The sequence below is a fragment of the Coenobita brevimanus genome, chromosome 13, assembly GCF_032717465.1.
Source record: "Coenobita brevimanus isolate Jiangsu-jjx chromosome 13, ASM3271746v2, whole genome shotgun sequence".
Lineage (NCBI taxonomy): Eukaryota > Metazoa > Arthropoda > Malacostraca > Decapoda > Coenobitidae > Coenobita > Coenobita brevimanus.
The window spans coordinates 42,063,052-42,073,008 of NC_136966.1; positions in this window are offsets into that span (position 1 = coordinate 42,063,052).

Here is a 9,957-nt window from a genome sequence, read left to right on the forward strand (position 1 = left end):
GGTAGCTTCTTTTTTTTGTTCAGTGTACATCTGAAGCAACACCGTCCATCCTGAAATTGTCATCTGCAACCATGCTCATCCCCTTAATACCGTCATGGCCGCTTATATTATTTTGGGTAGTACCAGGAGGTTTTATTTTTTTTTATTTTTTTTTTAAATGCGAGGAAGAAGGAACCAAAGGCCATGAGCCCGAAATAAGAGAAAAACAAAATACAAGAGAGAGCCAAATTCAAGATCCATTCATTTCGAGATGCCTCGACACACTGCGTTTGAAAGACTGGAGATCATAGGCAGCAGGAAATACAGACAGAGGGAGACAGTTCCAGAGCTGACCTGTTGCATAAATGAAGGACTGGGAGTAATGGTGAACTCTTGCATTAGAGAGGTGGCCAGAAAAGGGATGAGAGTTTGCTGCTAGACGGGTGCTACGCGCCCGTCGTAGAGGTGGAGGAATGCATGCAGACAGTTCAGAGGAGCAGTGACCATTAAAGTAGCGATAGAAAAGAGATAAAGATGTAACAGTGCGGCGAAGAGACAGAGGTTGAAGGGAGTCAGTAAGAGGAGGAGAGTTAATGAGACGAAAAGCCTTTGACTCCACCCTATTGAGGAGAGCTATATGTGGGGAGCCTCCCCACACGTGAGAGTTGTACTCCACACAGGGGCGGATAAAACCCCTGTATAGAGTCAACAATTGTGCAGGGGTAAAGAAAGAACGGAGTCAGCTTAGCACACCCAATCTCATGGAAGCAGATTTTACAAGAGATGTAATATGATCTTTCCAAGTTAAGTCCTGAGTAAATGAAGCCCCAAGCATGTTCAAGGATGATGCAGGATTAACCTGAATATTATTAAACATTAGTGGGTATACCTGTGGAAGATTTTGACGGGTTGATAGGTGTAAGAACTGAGTCTTAGATGCATTAAAAACAACAAGATTATTTTTACCCCAGTCAGAGATAAGAGCCAAGTCAGACATTAGGTGTGCCATAGTCTAATCCCTTGTTTGTTGAAGTAACTGCTGAGATGGGCGTTGCAGGAACCGAATGGAAAGGTGAAGGGTGGAGTCATCAGCATATGAGTGGATAGGGTTAGATGTACAGCTTAGAAGGTCATTGATGAATAAAAGGAAGAGAGTTGGTGATAGGACAGAGCCCTGAGGAACACCACTGTTGATAGATCTAGGAGAAGAACGATGGCCGTCTACAACAGCGGCTATAAAACGACCAGAAAGGAAGCTAGATATGAAGGCACAGATAGAAGGATAGAAACCGTAAGAGGGCAGTTTGGAAATTAAAGATTTATGCCAGACTCGATCGACAGCCTTTGAGATGTCAAGTGCAATAGCAAAGCTTTCGCTAAAGTCCCGAAAGGAGGATGACCAGGAGTCTGAAAGGTAGGTGATAAGATCGCCAGTGGAGCGTCCCTGACGGAACCCGTACTGATGATCAGAAAGAAGGTTGTGACAGGAAAGATGCCTTAAAATTTTCTATTAAGAATTGACTCGAAAACTTTTGAAATACAGGACGTTAAAGCAGTTGGACGATAGTTGGAGGGTTGGGAGTGGTCACCCTTCTTTGGGACTGACTGAATGAGAGCAAACTTCCAGCAAGAAGGAAAGGTACAAGTTGACAGACAAAGGCGAAAGAGTTTGCCTAGGCAGGGTGTAAGCACAGAAGCACAGTTCTTGAGAACAACAGGAGGGACTCCATCAGGCCTATATGCCTTGTTAGTATTGAGGCCAGTGATGGCAGAAAATACATCAGGTGAAGAAATTTTAATGTCAGCCATGAGGAAGTCAGAGGCGGGAAGTGATGGAGGAACAGGACCGGAATTGTCTAAGGTGGAATTGGAGGAGAAAGTCTGTGCGAAGAGATCTGCTTTATCTGTAGAAGAAATAGCTACAGAACCATCAGAGTAGAAAAGAGGAGGGAAGGATGATGAGGTAATGTTGTTAGAAAGGTTTTTGGCAATGTGCCAGAAGGAGCGGGAAGAATTCGAGTTGGAAAGTTGAGAGCATTTAGAACGGATGAAATTATTTTTAGCAGAGCGAAGAACAGACTTAGCACGATTCCGGGCAGAAACGTAAAGATGATGTGAATCAGGGGGGGGTTGGCTCTGGTACCTCTTGTAGGCCCTCTCCTTGTTTAGCAGAGGGTGAGTCATGGAAGCCTGAGTATTAATAGTTTCCATTAATCTTCATATAGTCACGCCAAGTCTGTTGTGTTTACGTAAACACCAGATGATTTCATTCAGTCTAAAGTGAGTCATAGGAGTTTGTGACGGTTAAAGGTTTATGAAAATTTTCTATGAACTTGCAAAAATCGTGATGCCATCTATTTCAAGATGCCCAGATACCCAAGAGGTATTAGGCAGAGGAAAGGCAGACGATAGAAAAATAATTCAGAGTTTTTCAATAATTGTACACATAAAAGAGTGTTGATACGTGGGTGTTGCATACTCGCCGTGCATTCGCTGATATGTACCGCTGTCAAAGAGTTTGGAAGAAAAGTATTCAGTGCATTCAGACTAATGGAGCACTGAGACCAGCACTAGTAGTGTAATGCAACGCTGAGGCTTGTGCTAATGGAGTAATGCAACATTGAGGCTTACACTAATGGAGTAATGCAACACTGAGGCTTACACTAATGGAGTAATGCAACATTGAGGAAATGAGAGGAACACTGAGGAGTGAATGAGAAAAGGAAAGGAGATTTTACAAGAAACTTTTGAGTACCGTTTTTCGCAGAGCAGTATTTTGTTATTTTCCCCCCCTACAACCCCCCCCCCACACACACGATTCCACCCATCACCTTTCCATTCGCTTTCCGCAACGTCCATCTCAGCAGTTACTTCAGCAAACAAGGGATTAGGTTATGGCACACCTAATGTCTGACTGGCTCGTATCTCTGACTGGGGTAAAAATAATCTTGTTTTTAATGCATCAAAGACTCAGTTTTTACACCTATCAACCCGTCGAATCTTCCACAGGAGTAGTCAATAATGGTTAATAATATCCAGCTCAATCCTGCATCATCCTTGAACATGCATGGGGTTTCATTCACTCGAGACTTTTCTTGGAAAGATTATATTGCATCTCTTGTAAAATCAGCTTCCAAGAGATTATGTGTGCTAAGCCAACTCCGTACCCTCATTACCCCTGCACAGTTGCTGACTTTATACACGGGTTTTATTCGCCCCTGTTTGGAGTACAACTCTCATGTGTGGGGAGGCTCCCCACATACAGCTCTTCTCAGCAGGGTGGAGTCAAAGGCTTTTCGTCTCATCAGCTCTCCTCTTACTGGCTCCCTTCAACCTCTTTCTCTTCGCTGCACTGTTGCATATTTATCTCTTTTCTATCGCTACTTCAATGGTCACTGCTCCTCTGAACTGTCTGCTTGTATCCCTTCACCTCAACGACGGGTGCGTAGCACCCATCTAGCAACAAACTCTAATCCCTTTTCTGTCCAACTCTCTAATGCAAGAGTTAACCGTTATTCCCAGTCCATCATTTATGCAACTGGTCAGCTCTGGAACTGTTTCCCTATGTCTGTATTTCCTACTGCCTGTGATCTCCAATCTTACAAACGCAGTGTCCAGGGATCTCGAAATGAACGGGTCTTGAATTTGACTCTTTTTTTGTGTGTTTTTGTTTATTTCTTGGAAGGAACTGTTTTGGGGGTTCAGCCTTTGGTTCCTTCTTCCTCGCATAAAAATAAAACACACACACACACACACACACACACACACACACACACACAAGGGCAAGAAAGAAAAAAGTGTGTACAAAATCATGAACTGGGCAGGGTTACAGAAAGCGCGGCAGGACCCACCACACCCCACCTCTTAGAAGCCAATTTCGCAAGAGAAGTAATGCGATCCTTCTAAGAAAGGTCACGAGAAAAAGAGGCAACGAAGATATTGAGAGATGATGAAGGATGGAGTTGTGCGGGTAAGGGGATAGTCGTGTGGGAGGTGGTAGTAAGGAGATTAGCAGAAGAAATGAGTTGTAGCATTGGTTTGTGAGGCGGGTGGAAATGTGCTGTAGTGATTTGTGAGTTGTAGGTCTTGTGAGTAGGAGGATGTAGTGAGTAGCAGCGGGTATTAGTGGAGAGGAATATGGGGGGAATGAGTCGTCGTGAATTGTAGTGTTCTGTATTGAGATGCTGTGAGTTATGTTGTGTTGCAGTGAGTTGTAGTGTGTTTTTGTGAGTTACAGTACTGTGTTGTAGTGAGGTGTGAACTGCTAACTGTGGTGAGCAGTGAAGCTTACTGGTTGGTGTAAGGAGAGTTCATTACACCAGTCCTGTATGAGACAGCCCTAGTATTTGTGTAGCGTGGAAACGGCGGGTATTAACCTCTAAATGGTGACACGTAAACGCGCCATCTGTTGCGTTTAGGGGGATTTCTGGGCCTCAGAACGAGTTACATGAAAAAGTTACAGTAAGTATTATTATCCAGAGATTGGATAAAACTGAGCTGTGTGTGTGTGTGTGTGTGTGTGTGTGTGTGTGTGTGTGTGTGTGTGTGTGTGTGTGTGTGTGTGTGTAGTCATCCAATAGCCAGGGAGGTCTCAAGTGATTCTTCAACCCCATTACTACGAGAGAGTCTTCCTGAACGAAATAAATTATCTGGTGATAACAAGAACTTAATAGCAAATCATCTTAATTATAGGGTCAGCTGAGGTAGTTTTTAATCGCCCTCAGTCAAAAAGGTTCTGCTGGAATTCAATAAATCATCTGGTGATACCCATAGTGATACAGAAAAATCGTCATAACACAACAGAGTGAAACAAGAAGCAGTGCCAAGGCACAATCAACCCGTCCCCGGCAATCATTTTAATGCTGACGTATAAACACAACAGGATATCAAGTCAAAGGTGTCACATATCAAATTTTGAGTAAATCGGGTGAAAATTTACGATTTTATGCCCATTTGAAATATTAGGCCCGACCCATCTGACATTGACCCTCCTACCGCTAACTGGGGGGTGACCCCCCTGATTTGAAAGATGCACCATTATGTTTTGGTTTCATGTCGATATGACGAATTTGAAAGGAGTTATGGCGAAAAAACGATTTTTACCCGTACTTTTTTTTTTTTTTTTTTTTTGGCCTTCAGATTGGACCTTGGCCCATTTTGGCCCAAAATTTAATCAAGTGATCAGAAGGTCATAGCCCATCATCCTTTTAATTTTAGTCAAAATCGCACCAGTAGTTTTCGCGTAAAATTGTTAACAGACAGACAAACAAACATTCAAACAAACAAACATAAAAACAATACCTGTCCCCGAGCCCCTCCGGGGCGGGGACGAGTAATGATGGGATATGCTGTATGGAGAGTATAAGAGGTGAGACGGGGCAGTTTTTTCAGGTGAATATATATTCATCTGAAAGTGACAAAAACAGAAGACAAAAATCGCCCTCGTACTAATTTTTTTTTCTAGTAATACTATGCTCGGAAAAAAAAAAAAAAAAAAAAAACGGGAGCGAGTTGGTGCCCCTGTCGGCCTTGTGCTCGGAGGACGCACTTAGATGGGTTCCAGACCCACTGACTGCCAGTAAGTGCGTTGGGTGGATGCTAAACCCAGTCAGTCTGATGATGTATTATTTAGTTTATATTTGCAACTCTCAAACAATTTCATTGGACAGGAAAAGTGTCTCGTACTGAAATGATTAATGAATGCCATGTATAATCTTTTTACCCACATACTTAGATTCTTTATTTACCATTGAGTATAAGCCCCAACCCTCTGGGGAGTGCTATTGCTGAAGACTATGCAGGAATGAGAGCAATAATGTAAAGCGAGCTGGAGAGAGGGCAACCTGCTTGACAGAGACAGGGTGACATGGAGGTGATTCGTTTGTGGACACCCTTCCGAAATTGATGTGTCTGGTTATAGATGATAGACTAATTGGTACACCTACGCACCAAAGTTTCTGAACCCCCCCCCCCCGGTGAAAGGAAGTGGAAGTCAGGGTTAGAGAGAGGGCAGGCGAACGAACAACCGTGAGTGGTAGTTTGGAACTGAGCTACGAGGCGAATAGTGAGAAACCTAATGACACTGGATTCGAAAATTTTTTTATGCTGTTCACCTGCAAAACATCATGCGTTCGTAACATACATAGCATATAACATGGAATACTATGTTATCATGGTGTCCTGTGAAACTGGTCCAGACGCGACCCATCTGTTTCGGATCCTCATCATGCAAATAAAGCACCGAGCCAGTTGTATATAAGCTGCAACTGGTCATTATCACTGCAATGATGAATATGTTATTCCTGGACTGTCTATTGCTATAATATAGAATGACTGAAATTAATGCTGATTCCCACAGTAGCTGTGCGTAGGGTTAAAAATGTTGCAGTTATTTTATGTGGACGAATAAACCACACTGTGATGGGCAGCGGAGAGCATTCACCAATATTTTACTATAACCAGATGAAATTAGGTGCAACCAACACAAACTATTACGAGACAACGAAGATACAGCTGTGGTATCCTGCTACGCCATGTTATCCAGGCCTCTGTTGCTTCACCTCATACGTGCATTATTTTCCTTCAGTCTCTGCCTCTTTTATTACCCTTACTCTCCGGTATCCTCGTACTGCGAGCCGTCATATTCCTTCGGGGGTTTCTAGTCGTCCGGTCCTGTAACCGCTACTGCATTACATTATTCCTCACATCATCTTTCCCGCACAAACAACGTTAGCACAAGACTGCTGAATCTGTTACTACCGTTATTGGCACTGCCACTATTAATCCCCCTTTTCCCATTGTGTCTAATTTCCCTCACAATACTGCTACTGCAACTGTTACTACTACTCCACTATAAATCTGTATGATACTACATATGATTGTCCGTATGTCTGTGTATCTGCTGACCACATTGTCCCTGTCCCACCATCGACAACTCGTCACTTACCCTGCAGCGCTACCCCAGTTGCACCTCCCTCTCTCCTACCCACCATGGACCCTATACCTCCCCAACTCCGACAACACATTACCCCTCACCTCATCCCTGGGCCATCAGGCCTGTTGTTCACCCTTGACCGGTGAATATACGTGGTATGCGTTAATAGTGGGAAAAAAAAAAAAGGCATTTGGGAGCCGAATGCTAATCGCCCGCCAGAATATGTTGTTAGCTAAGTCCAAATTTAGGCCATATTTTGATAGCCTGAAGGTTTTATGTTGATAGCTTAAGCCGTTTGTTAGATACAATGGTGCTAAATGTGGGCAATAAAAACTAGTTGACTTTTGGCAGCCATTTTGGTGACATTGACTCTGATCCCGAGTGTCCATTCTCGAACTCGTCCACGTTTTTGGTCATATCTTGATATGCTGAAGGTTTCATGTTGATAGCTCAAGCCGTTCATGAGATATATTGGGGACACACACACACACACACACACACACACACACACACACACACACACACACACACACACACACACACACACACACACACACACACACACACACACACACACACACACACACACACACACACACACACACACACACACACACACACACACACACACACACACACACACACACACACAGATGCAGGCAAAAACATTATAGCTCCGCCTTCTAAAGGTGGACGATAATAAAATAATAATAGCAACAACAACAACATAGATGTGTAGTGTTGCTAACATTACACCTATAAGCTGCAGATCCAAACGTGCCTATATTACGGAGCTCTGATATATTAACCACAGAACCGACCACAGACCGTTCTTTTCATTACCACTGGACCTTCCCTGTAGCACTTCACCATGGTAAAGGTGGGATCACTACAGCTGTTTGGGAAAAATGACAAAGCGCACGACATGCCTACAACCCACTAAAATACACCTGTGACTTTTCACTGACATCCATCAAATAGCCTAGAAGTTAGCGGACAAACAAACAAACGACTGGACGTAGGCAGAGGCCGAATGTCTCGCATCGGTATATATATGAGGACCTGACAAAACTTCTACCATCCTGTTTTGTAATAATAATAATAATAATAATAATAATAATAATAATAATAATGATAATAATCGCATGTTATTGGACACGATACAGAAGAGAACAAACACTGAAATAGCACGTGTCGACGCAATGCAGAATCTGTTTGCCATGACAGAAGGTTAGGCTGCTGTCAAACATTAATTCAGTACTGTATAACTATAGCCCTACCATTGTAACACATTATGGCAATGTTTGGTTTCATATGTCAAAGCTGTGTTCATGTGTATTAAATCAGGGAAATTATGGTGTTTGTCCTCCTCTGTATCATGCCTATGAACGCGATTACTACTATTACTACTACTGCTACTACTACTACTACTACTGCTACTACTGCTACTACTACTGCCACTACTACTACTACTACTGCTACTACTACTACTACTACTACTACTGCTACTACTATTATTATTACTAGTATTATTGCTATAACTATGATGACACCTACAAAGCAGGATGGTAGCAGTTTCGTCAGGTCCTCATATATATACCGATGCGAGACATTTGGCCTCTATGTCCAGTCGTTTGTTTGTTTGTCCGCTAACTTCTAGGCTATTTGATGGATGTCAGTGAAAAGTCACAGGTGTATTTTAGTGGGCTGTAGGCATGTCGTGCGCTTTGTCATTTTTCCCAAACAGCTGTAGTGATCCCACCATTACCATGGTGAAGTGCTACAGGGAAGGTCCAGTGGTAATGATAAGAACGGTCTGCGGTCGGTTCTGTGGTTAATATATCAGAGTTCCATAAAATAGGCACATTTGGGTCTGCAGTTGTTATATGTAATGTTAGGCATACTGCACATCTGTGTTGTTGTTATTATTATGATTATTATTACTAATGCATACCATGTATATTCACCGGTCAAGGGTGAACAACAGGCCTGATGGCCCAGGAAAGAGGTGAGGGGTAATGTGTTGTCGGAGCTGGGGAGGTGTAGGGTCCATGGTGGGTAGGAGAGAGGGAGGTGCAACTGGGATAGCGTTGCAGGGTAAGTGACGAGTTGTCGATGATGGGACAGGGACAATGTGGTCAGCAGATACACAGACATACGGACAATCATATGTAGTATCATACAGATTTATAGTGGAGTAGTAGTAACAGTTGCAGTAGTAGTATTGTGAGGGAAATTAGACACAATGGGAAAAGGGGGATTAATAGTGGCAGTGCCAATAACGGTAGTAACAGATTCAGCAGTCTTGTGCTAACGTTGTTTGTGCGGGAAAGATGATGTGAGGAATAATGTAATGCAGTAGGGGTTATAGGTCCGGACGACTAGAAACCCCCGAAGGAATATGACGGCTCCCAGTACGAGGACACCGGAGAGTAAGGGTAATAAAAGAGGCAGAGACTGAAGGAAAATAATGCACGTATGAGGTGAAGCAACAGTTAAGGCCTGGATAACATGGCGTAGCAGGATACCACAGCTGTATCTTCGTTGTCTCATAATAGTTTGTGTTGTTTGCACCTAATTTCATCTGGTTATGGTAAAATATTGGTGAATGCTCTCCGCTGCCCATCACAGTGTGGCTTATTCGTCCACATAAAATAATTGCAACATTTTTAACCCTACGCACAGCTACTGTGGGAATCAGCATTAAATTCAGTCATTCTATATTATAGCAATAGACAATCCAGGAATAACATATTCATCACTGCAATGATAATGACCAGTTGCAGCTTATATACAACTGGCTTGGTGCTTTATTTGCATGATGAGGATCCGAAACAGATGGGTCGCGTCTGGGCCAGTTTCACAGGACACCATGATAACATAGTAGTCTGTGTTATATGCTATGTATGTTACGAACGCATAATGTTTTGCAGGTGAACAGCATGAAAATGTTTCGAATCCAGTGTCATTAGGTTTTTCACTATTCGCCTCGTAGCTCAGTTCCAAACTACCACTCACGGTTGTTCGTTAACCTGCCCTCTCTC